The sequence below is a fragment of the Neomonachus schauinslandi genome, chromosome 7 (assembly GCF_002201575.2).
Source record: "Neomonachus schauinslandi chromosome 7, ASM220157v2, whole genome shotgun sequence".
NCBI classification, from domain to species: Eukaryota; Metazoa; Chordata; class Mammalia; order Carnivora; family Phocidae; genus Neomonachus; species Neomonachus schauinslandi.
In genome coordinates, this window is record NC_058409.1 from 76,151,136 (window position 1) to 76,165,609 (window position 14,474).

Here is a 14,474-nt window from a genome sequence, read left to right on the forward strand (position 1 = left end):
GATGCTTAACGACTGAGCCACCCAGGCGCCCCCTTACATCAGTTTTTTTTTTTTTCCCCCTTACATCAGTTTTAAAGTGTTTTAGTTTTAAATTGAATTGAGAAATATATACGACACTTATTTTGGGGAACATCTAAAGGTATATGCTGTTGTTCTATATAATGACCTAAACCTTTTCCCCACATATTTAAAAGTTTCTGATACACAAAATGTTTTGATGATTATAAAAAATATGCATTTTAGCTTTATCAATTTTAAGGACATTGCTTTATAAATATTTTTAAATAAGCTATGTTTAAATTTAGTTTTCCTCAGTATATTTATTTTGGCTTTGTTTTAATTAAGTTTCACCTCTTAAATAAAATACCATTTGACATGTGCATTTAAAGCACAGCAGACAATATTTCCTATTTTCTTTTAAACAACTTGAAACTCACTCCTACAGCTGTATTTATCTCTAAACCATTGTTTCTAAATGATGTGTCATTCTCCATCCATCCTGGGCATTTCCCGCATGTCATCTACCTACTGTCCAAATGATAGACACCTACTTTGACTCCAAGTTGCCTCGTCAGATCAGGGTACAAAGAGATTAGGGTGAGGCAATCAAGGCAACTAGGGTACGAATTTTGAGGAGGCTCTCATCCTCAGAGCGAGTACACTACCCTGTACTTAATATCTTACGTGACCTTGAGTGAGCGTCTCCCTAAATTTTGCACCCAAGCTGCCTCCCTTACTTCATTTTAGTCTTCAGCCCAGTGTTCCTAAAAGAACACACACAGTATTTCTCCTTTTGACTTTATGTGAGGATGGTTTGGGATTATATACCCCATATAAGAACTGCTATATCCGGGGTTATATATACATCAACCGACTCATTGGTACCACATTACTGTCCAAATGTCCACAACAATCTACACTCCATGAGATGTGCATGAAGTTTCCTATTACATTGTTGCATGATTAGTATTATTTAGCACTCTAATATTAGCCAGTGTAATGGTTCTATATTTTAGGATTACTAATAATTCTATGACTTCCCCTTATTTGTGCTTGGTACTTTTTTCACTTTAATCTTTTGAAGATGCTTTCTCATATCTTTGATACATATTTGTATTAGAATTGCTCTTTTCATAAGAATTTCTCATATTCCAGGCATTGATTCTTAGCTGATTTTAACTTTACAGGTATCTTTCCCCAATCTATTATCTATTTATTAACTTTTACATAATACCCTTTATTAAAAAGAAATCTATCTTGATGTAATCAGATATATTAATTTTCTTCCTTCTGGTTTGTACTTTTGTATTTTTGTTTAAAAAGATCTTCCTACTACCCTAGATGGTATCCTAAATTAACTTTATATTTTTACCTTTTATATTTAGACATTAGTGCATCTAGAGTCCACAGTCATATGCAGGGTTAGCGAGTGTGACTGAATGGATTCTGTTCACTGCTATTTCATTCTCTCCCGATAATAGAATTATATGTCAAAAACTTTGTGAGACCTCCCAGTAGAGTAAGACTATACACCTCTATCCCATTGGTTTTGGGTGTTGCCCACAGGACTTGCTTTGACCAGAGTAACATGAGAAGATACAAGATGATACAAGTCAAGCAGAGACTTCGAAAGGCATCATGTATTTCCATTTGCCCCTCTTGCCTTCCTACAACCCACCAGTAGGTAGGCTCCCCAATGACCACTATTCCTTTCACCTAAGTTTCAGAATGAGAGCTACACAAAGCAACTCTGAATCCAAGCCTAGCCAATTTCAGGCGAAGCAAAGATTGATTATTCAATCCAAGGACAAGAAATATGCATTGCCATAGCAAAACGTGACTGACAGATGTATGAAGAAAAGTAAAAAAGTGTTCATGTAAGGGCACCATTTCTCTGTCAGGGTGACATGAAAAGCATAATAAATTAAAAAGTTTCAAAAAGATCTAACTAGGTAACTTATATTAAAAAATTTATTCTATTCATGTAAAGAGCAATTTTCCAGATGTCAAGCTAATCATAAGCATTTTAAGAGAAACTACGGTTTACATTCACTGCTAAAGTACATTGCTCTATTCTTCTAACAGGAGCGTACTTTGAGGATGTCAAATACATGCACAGTCCTCAACAAAGTGGATGACTGGGGTATTGAAATCACAATAACTGTATAATGCATGAAGTTCACCTAAGAACACCGAGTCATACTTACAAATTTAAGTTGATCTGTTAACTGACATAATCTGTTTAATTCTAGGACCTGTGTGCAGTCATTTTTCCTAGATCTTCTTCCAAAGTTCCAACAATATAGGTGGCCAAACCATGATTGATGACCCCAACTGTGACACTTAAAAGTGTGTTATTCATTATTCGGCTTCTTTATTATTCGAGCCATTTAATATACTCCATGATTTCAATGATTTGGGCCCCCCTAGTTAGTAATTTTGAAAACACACATAGACTACCATTGTAGTCTATTGAGGTAGGAGATATAATTACACAGACAATTTTTTTCTTTCTTCTTTTTTCTTCTATTTTTTTTTCCATTTCTCTCCCTTTTCTTCTAAAATTATTTTCTTAACTATTTAGGTCATAGTTTAGAAATTTATACTATAAATACTGCTGCTTATGTGAGATTGCCTAAATAAAAAGATATAGTACACTTAAATGAAAATGATTCCATTGCTCTCATCCTTAAATATACCACAAAGTGAACCAAAAGAACTTAATTCATTTTCCATCATATTTGGCTAATATGTCTTAATTTCACTTTCACAGATTATCATTGAAAGAATAATAACTACTTCATCTCCCACTGGGTTCACATACCACCATCACAATAATGATAATTATCATTTAATGGACAGTATGTGGCCACAATACTCTATTAAATGTAATTGTCAGGATCATGTAGGTTTTGCTATAGTAACAAATATCAGGGCCTCACTACTATAAAAATTTTTCATTTATAAAAAACTTTATGCAGCTAGTCAGGGATTTCTCTCCATTTCCTGATGTCTGCCTTCCAAGGTTTCTAGGATTGCCAAGGTAGAGCAAGAGAGAGAAGAAAGAGAGGAAGAAACACACTAACTCTTAAATGCCTCAGACTAGATGCAACACATCACTCCCCCTCACAGTCCTATGGTCCTACACTAACTCTGAATTAGGCTTCTGAAGTCATCCTGTCTTCCCAGAAAGTGAAAATAGTCAGTTGAAACAATTAGAACTGTCTTCACTAAATGAATAAAATGTTACCCTTTGAAATCCATTTCTATTTCTATGAACTTATTCTTACGTCTCCTATTTGTAAGCAGTCTCAGACTTTTATTCCAAAAGCAGGACTACTTTCTCTACATGTCACCAAGTGAATAACCATGGGGTTATGGCAAAGTTTTAAATTATAATCTGTTCCCAGAAATAGATTAGCTAACTGGCTATCATCATGTGACGCTTAGCTCTACTCCAATATTTGCTCTCAGACAAGGACTCTAGGAAACTCCTTTTCTTGGGGCAGGGCTGCCATGTCCAGATTTAGAAAGGGGATGGTGTCCAGAGGTTCATTAGCCTTAACCATCCAATGGAAACAGGAATAAAGGGAAAGGTTCTAGCGATCACTATTGTAATCGTAAAGTGTAACTTGAGGGTTCTTGTAACAATGAAAGTTTAAAAAGGCAAATGAGAAGATAGGAATGAACAAAGATAAGAATGAACAGGGACAGCAAAAGAAAAAAGTGAGCAGATGAATTGAGTTGAAAAAGAACAGAGAGAACCTCACCATCTCTAACAATACAGAAGCTTGAAGAAGACTTTTCACTCTCCTATGCCTCTTTTCTTTCTCTCTTGTCTTTTATCTTGCTTTATTTGTTCTTCTTCCCCAGCATTGGTCTTTTTCACCATTATATATAAAAATAGAATTGAACATTCTCTTGCTTTTGAAAAGCTTAAAAGGATGAATTCAGTCATCAAATTTAGGAAACATACTAATCTTTGTTGAGAGAAAAAATTAATGTAAAATAAACAAAAATATTCAAGTGTCTCCCTAATTCCTCCCTCATTACTCCACCCCGACCTCCTTTCTTTCAGACATTCTCCTTGTCACCTCCATAAAAGCACGTGAATAAGTAGTAGTCAATAACCTTCCCTTAGTGTGAGGGATGAAACTACAAAGTTAGGCCTTTAATCTGAACCTCCAAAGAAAGCCCGGTTCAGGCAGGTATATGTCTCTGCACCCTGAAAGCCTGACACACCCATATATCTCACTATTTTTAGCGACAACATCCACTATTTTTACTGACAACATTTAATTTCAGCAGTTGATAAAAACCAAATGACTTCACACAACATTACCATTACAGCACTTTATGCTACCATAAAAGAGGCGCTAATTACCACAGGAAGTCAGGGACAGCTTTATATTTTTCTCTATAAATGACATAAAACATTGGAAGCTCTATAGTTAGCATGATTTCATCATGGGTTCTTTTTAAATTTAAATATAGACCATTTCCAAGCTCATTTTGCAAAGCTTGTGTCTGAAGAATCGTGAATGACCTATTTACACCATAAGCGTTTCTTTAAAATTGATAAAAGGAGTTTATTTCAGTCCCCAAACAAAAATGTTCACTTGTGCTAAATCATGAGAGAGCTTCTTATTCAAGCTTTCAATTTTCTACTTGATTCTTTATCACCAACAATGAAGCCCTCTTGCAAGTAGAAAGAATCTAAACATGGAACTTTCAATGGCAATCCTACCAAAAGTGTCTTCCTATTGTAGGTACTAAACCTAAATAGAAGAGGAGGAAAGAGTTTTATTTTACTGGATCACTACAAATTGTTGCCTTGAGATCATAGTACTTCTGGGATAGAATAAGATTAAGCGTTTTAAAGTATTTTTATTTGTCTGTAGTTTAAAAATAAAAATTCTATGAGGCCCTTCACATAAGAATACTTTTAATAAGATCAGAAAGAAAACAAATGAACACCACATACATTACGTGTATGTTTAGGGCAACACTGGATGAAATGCAATTACGTTAAACATGGACTAAATACAATCATACTTTAAATACAGTCTGTCATTTCTTCTGATGTTTAACTCTCTTCTAGGCACTCTCAAATCAATTTTTCTATTTCAAAGCCAAGCTACAACTTGTCAGGTTATATTTTATCACAGAGCTATGTTACCAGAGGTAGTCAGTGAATAGTAGCACACCAATACTAGTACAAAAACAATTTTGTGTTGCATTGTGTAGAAGTTCAACAAATGCAACACAATTGCAAGTGAAAATATCTTCTCATATGTTTCTAACAAAGGAATACAATTCTGAGCTCAGAGTCATTAAGTACCCACTTACTATCATATGCAGTTGACAGTTGAACATGGGTTTGAATTGCATGGGTTCACTTATACCCAGAATGTTTTTGATACAGTACAGTGCTGTAAATGTATTTTCCCTTCCTTATGTTTTTCTTAAAAACATTTTCTTTTCTCTCACTTTATGGTAAGAATACAGTAGGGGTGCCTGGGTGGCTCAGGTGGTTAAGCGACTGCCTTCGGCTCAGGTCATGATCCCAGGGTCCTGGGATCAAGCCCTGCATCAGGCTCTCTGCTCAACAGGAAGCCTGCTTCTCCCTCTCCCACTCCCTCTGCTTCTGTTCCCTCTCTCGCTATCTCTCTGTCAATTAAATAAGTAAAATCTTTAAAAAAAAAAAAAGAATACAATATGTAATACATATATAAAATACACATTAATCAACTATTTATGTTATTGTATTGGTAAGGCTTCTAGTCAACAGTAGGATATTAGTAGTTAAGTTTTTGAGGAGTCAAAGCTATACATGGATTTTCTACTGCTCAGGAGGCCGAAGCCCCTAACCCTTATGTTGTTCAAAGACCAACTGTAATTAGTAATGACTGGCAGATCTTGACACTATTTCCTCACTCAAAGTCTGGGAGTAAAATAGGGGGAAAAAAGTAAAATAAAAGAGCCTGGGCTCTTTCCACAGTTTGGCTATTGTGGACATTGCTGCTATAAACATCGGGGATGTCCATCAACAGATGAATGGATAAAGAAGATGTGGTATATATATACAATGGAGTATTATGCAGCCATCAAAAGGAATGAGATCTTGCCATTTGCAACGACGTGGATGGAACTGGAGGGTATTATGCTGAGCAAAATAAGTCAAACAGAGAAAGACATGTATCATATGACCTCACTGATATGAGGAATTCTTAATCTTAGGAAACAAACTGAGGGTTGCTGGAGTGGGGGGTGGGGTGGGAAGGATGGGGTGACTGGGTGATAGACACTGGGGAGGGTATGTGCTCTGGTAAGCGCTGTGAATTGTGCAAGACTGTTGAATCACAGATCTGTACCTCTGAAACAAATAATGCAATATATGTTAAGGAAAAGAAAAAAAAGAAGAAGATAGCAGGAGGGGAAGAATGAAGGGGGGGAAATTGGAGGGGGAGATGAAACATGAGAGATGATGGACTCTGAAAAACAAACTGAGGGTTCTAGAGGGGAGGGGGGTGGGAGGATGGGTTAGCCTGGTGATGGGTATTAAAGAGGGCACATTCTGCATGGAGCACTGGGTGTTATGCACAAACAATGAATCATGGAACACTACATCTAAAACTAATGATGTAATGTATGGTGATTAACATAACAATAAAAAAGATTAAAAAAAGAGCCTGGGCATTAAAAATTTAACTATTAGTTAAAATACTTAATAACAGTATTGTAAGGTATAATTTTTATAAAAGTATGCTGCCAAGCTATAGTAGTCTTAGAAAGAAATGGGTGAGTACAGAAAATAGTCCTCCTATGTTTGTCTCATTAGAAAGAATCTACATGTTGCTATTTCAAAATTTATATCTCAGATCTTTTACACTAGTATTCCCTAAGGAAGTAAAATAGTGAAAAATAAGGAGTATTAGGCATTCATTAAATGCTGACTATGTGGCACTGTGTTTTTGCTTGGAATTCAAATATGAAACACATTTTCTTTGCCTTTAAGGATAGTGTTTGGGAGTAAGCAGAAAAATAGACACATAATTCTAATCCAACATAGTAATTATTAAGTAGGTATGTAAAAAATGTACAAGAGCCTAAATACTTCTCTCTTAGAGCTTCCTATTTCATAACAGCTTATTTTTATTGCTTTAGAAGGTGTGCATATTACAACAAAGTTTATAATTTTCCTATGAATTATTTTTCTTTTTGCAAATCAGCCATGAGTTTTAAACAATATATAGGGACAAATACCAAAAGGAATGTATCTGTATCCCATTTGGTAAAATTATATTGCCAACCTTTTCTATTTGGCCTGGAGTTGAATAAAAATAGAATTAGCAGGTATTATACCCAGAGTTTTTTGGCTTGTGCACTCTATGCAACTAGCTGGAAAAATGAGTATGTAAAGGTAAAATCCAGCTCACATTCCACATGCAGATCCAGGCAACTTGGCTTTGGTTCTTGTCCATGAGCTTTATTAAATTCAGGTAAAGATTCCTTATGGACTAATGACATCCCTGAGTTTTAGGGCCTCCATTACTGGGCATGCTATAAGAAGTCTGCCTCCATAAAAATGTCCCAGTGCTTGCTTTGGCAGCACATACATGAAACTGGAATAATACAGAGAGATTGGCATGGTCCCTGTGCAAGAAGGACATGCAAAATTGTAGAAAATTCCATATTTTTATATCCCTTGTTCATGGACAAGAAGAAGTAATTTGTAAAAATGGCGATACTGCCCAAAGCCATCTACAGATTCAATAAATCTCCATCAAAATGTCAAAGGCATTCTTCACAGAAACGAAAAAAGAAATTCTAAAATCTGTATGGAACCAGAGAAGACCCTGAATAGTCAAAACAATCCTAACAAAAAAGAACAAAGCTGGAGGTATCACAGTTCCTGATTTCAAACTATATTACAAAGTCATAGTAATAAAAACAGTAAGGTCCTGGCACAAAAATAAACACACAGACTAAGAGAAAAGAACAGAAGCCCAGAATTAAACTCTAGCATATATGGTTAATTAATATGCACTAAGGGAGCCAATGAGGAAAGGATAATCTCCTCGACAAATGGTGCTGAGAAAACTGGAGAAACACATACAGAACAATGAAATTGGACCCCTATCTCACACCGCTCACAAACATTAACTTGAGATGGATCAAAAATATAAACATAAGAATTGATACCATAAAACTCCTAGGAGAAAACATAAGAAAGAAGCTCATCAGTATTGGTCTTGGCAATGATTTTTTTTTTTTGGTTATGACACCAAAAGTACAAACAATGAAAGCAAAAGTCAACAAATGGGAATATACCAAACTCAAAAACTTCTGCACAGAAAAAGAAACAAAATGAAAAGACAATCTACAGAATAGAAGAAAAATTTCCCAAATGATATATTGGATAAGGGGTTAATGTCCAAAATATATAGCAAATGCACAGAACTTAATGATAAAAAGTATCTGATTTAAAAATTGGCAGAAGAACCAAAACATTTTTCCAAAGAGGACATCAAAAAGTTCAACAGGCACATGAACTGATGCTCAGCATCACTAATCACCAGGGAAATGCCAATCAAAACCACAATGAGATTTTCACCTCATACCTGTTAGACGGTCTATCATCAAGAGGTCAAGAACAACAGGTGCTGGTGAGGATATGGTGAAAAGGAACCCTTATATGCTGTTTGTGGGAATGTAAATTGATCTAAACACCATGGAAAACAATATGCACATTCTTCAAAAAATTAAAAATATGGGTCTACCATATGATCTGGCAAATCCACTTTTGGGTATATACCCAAAGAAAATGAAAATAGAATTTCAAAGAGATATATGTACTCCCATGTTTATCACAGCATTACTCACAGTAACTGAGAAATGGAAACAACATATCAATGCATCAAAAACATACAGTGTGCATGTGTATAACATATATATAGTATTACTCAGCCATGAGAAAGGTGGGTATCTTGCCATTTGCCACAACATGATTGGGACTTGAGCACATTATGCTAAGCTAGGTAGGTCAGACAGAGAAAGGAAAGTACTATGTGATATCACTTATACATGGAATCAGAAAAAAATCAACCTGTAAAAAAATAGAGGGTAAAATGGCAGTTACCAGAAGATGGGGGCTAGGGAGATAAGACTGATAGTGTTTAAAGGTATAAACTTGTAATGAGTAGTAAATAAGCTATAGAGACATAATGTACAGTATAATGAATGTAGACAATACTATTATACTATAATTATGTAATGTGAGAAATAATACCACAATGCCAATCATATTATTATAATAAATCGAAGTAGCATACCGTATACCTTAAATTCACACAATGTTACACGTGACATCCATTCAATAAAAAAAGACACATATATTAACAAAACAGAGTGCCCAAAAATAAACCCACACATATATGGTCAATTAACTTGTGAAAAAGGAGACAAAAAAATACAATGGGAAAAGGACACTCTCTTCAATAAATGGTGTTGAGAAAACTGGACACTTATCTTACACCATACACATAAACATCAACTGAAACTGGATTAAAGACTTTACATATCTACCTAGCGTAATTAGACTTCATATCACACCACTTCATGCAAACTGTAGGAATCACAAACAGTGTAATTCTTTCATACTCTAACACAAACTGTATGCAAAATACCTTCTCCTGATTTCCTTGGTATGATCAGACATACTGGAAGGCTTAAAAATTAAGTGCAGATAAGAGAATTGTTAGACAGTGGCTTGCTTTAAAACTACCCTGCCCCAGAGTATGAAGACCCTGTTCTACGATGGACAGTCTTAAGATAGTCAAACACTGGACTCAAAGATTGGCAGGCCCCCAGAAGCAACTTCTCTGGATTTCTTATTTCCCTTCCTTCTCTTCGCCGGCCTCTTCCCACAGGACACTATTTCGTATTCCAACAACAAGGTATCCTTGTTGTATTAATAAAAATGCTCTGAAGCCTCAAGAAGATCAAGAAATACAAATATTCTACCAAGGGCTTCCCTGATCTCCAGTTTCTAATGTGAGAAATGCTCCCAGTTCTCCCCAGCACCTTGAGGTGACTGAGGTAGTGATGGACCTTCTTAACCTTCTGAACAGACTTATCACAGGGGCTTGACCTTGCCAGTCCCACAGGAATTGCTTTCATCTCTATCAGGGGATTCAGGAAGAATAATTCATAAGGTTTTCCTCAGAATCCAACTCTGAATGGAACTAATTATGGAAAACCTAAACTGTCCGTGGATTTTTTAGAAAGCAAATACTCTTAAGAATCTTTCTCACCAGGGCGCCTGGGTGGCTCAGTTGGTTAAGCATCTGCCTTGGGCTCAGGTCATGATCCCAGGGTTCTGGGATCCAGCTCAGCATCAGGCTCCCTGCTCAATGGGGAGCCTGCTTCTCCCTCTCCCGCTCCCCTGCTTGGGCTCTCTCTCACTCTGTCAGATGAATGAATAAAATCTTAAAAAAAAAAAAAAGAATCTTTCTCACCAAAATCTAGAAATATCTTTAGAACAGTCTCAGCTCTTTGTGTTACTGGCCCATTCTCTGAGCTCCAGCCCTGACCTGTTTGCTAATCCTCCCTAGGCTCTTCCTCAGGACACAGTCTGATCTCGTATTTCCCTGAGAAACTGATTTTTTTTCCCTTTTTTTCATTTATTTATTAGAAAGAGAGCACAAACAGGGGGAGAGGCAGGCAGAAGGAGAAGCAAGCTCCCTGCTGAGCAGGGAGCCTGACACAAAACTGGATCCTAGGATCCTGGTTGGTTGGTTTTTCAGCAATATCATCAGCTTAACCAAAACCAATCTGTGGACAACAGAATGCAACACTCAAAAGGCTAATCCATGGGGTTAGAGAGCATTGTGTAATGAGTCCTGGGAACAATCATAGGTAAATATTGGAAAGTAAATAGTTTAAGGCAGTGAGATTGCTTTGAGATGAGTACAGAATTGTTAACCAGGTGGGGATTCAGTTTCAAGCAACTCAACTTTAATACTTAGGGTAAGGGACGTGGCATGATATAACAAAATGTGCAACCATGACGAATGATACATTAGTAAAAGGTAAAAGTAAAATAAAATAGTGATTTTAATTAATTTGAACAGAGCTCAGTGATTACTATTTCAATAAACACTCACAGAGCGAACACAATTTATAAGAAAATATATTGAGAGTATATTCTCAATATATAACTTTTTTTTTAATTTTTTTTATTCTTATGTTAATCCCCATACATTACATCATTAGTTTTAGATGAAGTGTTCCATGATTCACTGTTTGTGCATAACACCCAGTGCTCCATGCAGAATGTGCCCTCCTCGTTACCCATTACCAGGCTAACCCATCCTCCCAACCCCCTCCCTTCTAGAACCCTGTTTGTTTTTCAGAGTCCATCGTCTCTCATGGTTCGTCTACCCCTCCGATTTCCCCCGCTTCATTCTTCCCCTCCCGCTACCTTCTTCTTCTTCTTTTTTTTTTTCTTAACATATATTGCATTATTTGTTTCAGAGGTACAGATCTGAGATTCAACAGTCTTGCACAATTCACAGCGCTTACCAGAGCACATACCCTCCCCAGTGTCTATCACCCAGTCACCCCATCCCTCCCACCCCACCCCCCACTCCAGCAACCCTCAGTTTGTTTCCTGCAATTAAGAATTCCTCATATCAGTGAGATCATATGATACATGTCTTTCTCTGTTTGACTTATTTCACTCAACATAATACCCTCCAGTTCCATCCACGTCGTTGCAAATGGCAAGATCTCATTCTTTTTGATAGCTGCATAATATTCCATTGTATATATATACCACATCTTCTTTATCCATTCATCTGTCGATGGACATCTTGGCTCTTTCCACAGTTTGGCTATTGTGGACATTGCTGCTATAAACATCGGGGTACACGTACCCCTTCGGATCCCTACTTTTGTATCTTTGGGGTAAATACCCAGTAGTGCAATTGCTGGATCATATGGTAGCTCTATTTTCAACTTTTTGAGGAACCTCCATACAGTTTTCCAGAGTGGCTGCACCAGCTTGCATTCCCACCAACAGTGTAGGAGGGTTCCCCTTTCTCTGCAGCCCCGCCAACATCTGTCATTTCCTGACTTGTTAATTTTAGCCATTCTGACTGGTGTGAGCTGGTATCTCATTGAGGTTTTGATTTGGATTTCCCTGATGCTGAGCGATATTGAACACTTTTTCATGTGTCTGTTGGCCATTTGGATGTCTTCTTTGGAAAAATGTCTGTTCAGGTCTTCTGCCCATTTCTTGATTGGATTCTTTGTTCTTTGGGTGTTGAGTTTGATGAGTTCTTTATAGATTTGGGATACTAGCCCTTTATCTGATATGTCATTTGCAAATATCTTCTCCCATTTTGTCGGTTGTCTTTTGGTTTTGTTGACTGTTTCCTTTGCTTTGCAAAAGCTTTTTATCTTGATGAAGTCCCAATAGTTCATTTTTGCCCTTGCTTCCCTTGCCTTTGGCGATGTTTCTAGGAAGAAGTTGCTTCAGCTGAGGTCGAAGAGGTTGCTGCCCGTGTTCTCCTTTAGGATTTTGATGGACTCCTGACTCACATTGAGGTCTTTCAACCATTTTGAGTCTGTTTTTGTGTGTGGTGTAAGGAAATGGTCCAGTTTCATTCTTCTGCATGTGGCTATCCAATTTTCCCAACACCATTTGTTGAAGAGACTGTCTTTATTCCATTGGACATTCTTTCCTGCTTTGTCAAAGATGAGTTGACCATAGAGTTGAGGGTCCATTTCTGGGCTCTCTATTCTGTTCCATTGATCTATGTGTCTGTTTTTGTGCCAGTACCATGCTGTCTTGATGATGACAGCTTTGTAATAGAGCTGGAAGTCCGGAATTGTGATGCCGCCGGCTTTGCTTTTCTTTTTCAACATTCCTCTGGCTATGCGGGGTCTTTTCTGGTTCCATACAAATTTTAGGATTATTTGTTCCATTTCTTTGAAAAAAGTGGATGGTATTTTGATGGGGATTGCATTGAATGTGTAGATTGCTCTAGGTAGCATTGACATCTTCACAATATTAGTTCTTCCAATCCATGAGCATGGAACGTTTTTCCATTTCTTTGTGTCTTCCTCAATTTCTTTCATGAGTATTTTATAGTTTTCTGAGTACAGATCCTTTGTCACTTTGGTTAGATTTATTCCTAGGTATCTTGTGGTTTTGGGTGCAATTGTAAATGGGATCGACTCCTTAATTTCTCTTTCTTCTGTCTTGTTGGTGTATAGGAATGCCACTGACTTCTGTGCATTGATTTTATATCCTGCCACTTTACTGAATTCCTGTATGAGTTCTAGCAGTTTTGGGGTGGAGTCTTTGGGGTTTTCCACATAAAGTATCATATCATCTGCAAAGAGTGAGAGTTTGACTTCTTCTTTGCCAATTTGGATGCCTTTGATTTCTTTTTGTTGTCTGATTGCTGTGGCTAGGACTTCCAATACTATGTTGAATAGCAGTGGTGATAGTGGACATCCCTGCCGCGTTCCTGACCTTAGGGGGAAAGCTCTCAGTTTTTCCCCATTGAGAATGATATTCGCTGTAGGTTTTTCATAGATGGCTTTTATGATATTGAGGTATGTACCCTCTATCCCTATACTCTGAAGAGTTTTGATCAAGAAAGGATGCTGTACTTTGTCAAATGCTTTTTCTGCATCTATTGAGAGGATCATATGATTCTTGTTCTTTCTTTTGTTAATGTATTGTATCACATTGATTGATTTGCGGATGTTGAACCAACCTTGCAGCCCAGGGATAAATCCCACTTGGTCATGGTGAATAATCCTATTAATGTACTGTTGGATCCTATTGGCTAGTATTTTGGTGAGAATTTTTGCATCCATGTTCATCAGGGATATTGGTCTGTAATTCTCCTTTTTGATGGGGTCTTTGTCTGGTTTTGGGATCAAGGTAATGCTGGCCTCATAAAATGAGTTTGGAAGTTTTCCTTCCATTTCTATTTTTTGGAACAGTTTCAGAAGAATAGGTATTAGTTCTTCTTTAAATGTTTGGTAGAATTCCCCCTGGGAAGCCATCTGGCCCTGGGCTTTTGTTTTTTGGGAGATTTTTGATGACTGCTTCAATTTCCTTAGTGGTTATAGGTCTGTTCAGGTTTTCTATTTCATCCTGGTTCAGTTCTGGTAGTTGATACATCTCTAGGAATGCATCCATTTCTTCCAGGTTATCTAATTTGCTGGCATAGAGTTGCTCATAATATGTTCTTAGAATTGTTTGTATTTCTTTGGTGTTGGTTGTGATCTCTCCTCTTTCATTCATGATTTTGTTGATTAGGGTCATTTCTCTTCTCTTTTTGATAAGTCTGGCCAGGGGTTTATCAATCTTGTTAATTCTTTCAAAGAACCAGCTCCCAGTTTCGTTGATCTGTTCTACTGTTCTTTTAATTTCTATTTCATTGATTTCT

At 36.9% G+C, this 14,474-nt stretch overlaps 1 non-coding gene across 1 annotated transcript; it reads left to right on the forward strand.

Annotated features, from left to right (window-relative positions):
- Positions 1-7,596: 7,596 nt before the first annotated feature.
- Positions 7,597-7,701, forward strand: LOC123325381. Its single transcript, XR_006540395.1, has one exon. It is a non-coding gene; the product is annotated as a U6 spliceosomal RNA (small nuclear RNA).
- The last annotated feature ends 6,773 nt before the right edge of the window (positions 7,702-14,474 follow it).